This window comes from Passer montanus, unplaced genomic scaffold (genome assembly GCF_014805655.1).
Source record: "Passer montanus isolate IOZ18808 unplaced genomic scaffold, ASM1480565v1 scaffold75, whole genome shotgun sequence".
Lineage (NCBI taxonomy): Eukaryota > Metazoa > Chordata > Aves > Passeriformes > Passeridae > Passer > Passer montanus.
In genome coordinates, this window is record NW_024372702.1 from 3258707 (window position 1) to 3259479 (window position 773).

Here is a 773-nt window from a genome sequence, read left to right on the forward strand (position 1 = left end):
TATCTCTGCCTGTGACTTGTGTATTGAAGTGTTTTCCCCTTGCTTCCTCTCCACCCCTTTCTGCTTTTTGTGCAGATCACTGACATCTTGTTTGTTCAAAGTACCAAAAGATCTGATGCGCATGTGTGAGATCAGTGTGGGCTGTAAAGATCCTGCCCAGCAGGGGGAGGTGACAATATTTCTGGGCTGTATTCTAAAGTAAACTTTGTCTTGTTTTATGAAGTATGTTTGTCTTAGGGTGAGCTGACTGAATGATAGTTCCTTGAATTACCTGCTATCTCCTAAGTATTTGAAGATGTTGCTTCAGATCTGCACAGTCTGCACAGCTTGAAGTCATAAGCCCTGGGGACTAATTCTGATGAAATACAAGCTTGCTGCTATGCCCACAGTGCATACAGCTCTTGCAAGCTTACTATATCTTTTTTTCCTACTCACTTTCAGTAGGATTCCTCAGTCCCTGTCCTGCCACTGTAAGACGGAAGAAACCTAGATGGCCATTTTTCATTGTTTGTCACTACATGCTGGCCTTGACTAAAAAGCTCTTCAGAAGTAGATAGACCAGCTATATAAAATCTTGCTTTTCTCAGCTAAGCAGCTCAGAAGTGGATATGAACTAGATCTCAAAATTCCCTCAGATCCTGCACCATATTGGTGCATCTGGACATTTGAAATGGCTTAGAAGAACCTAAGGTGGTGTACTAATGAATTTTACAGCTTTACATACTGGAAGTAATAAGTATGACCTAAGTCCTCATACATGTTTTGAGGTTGCA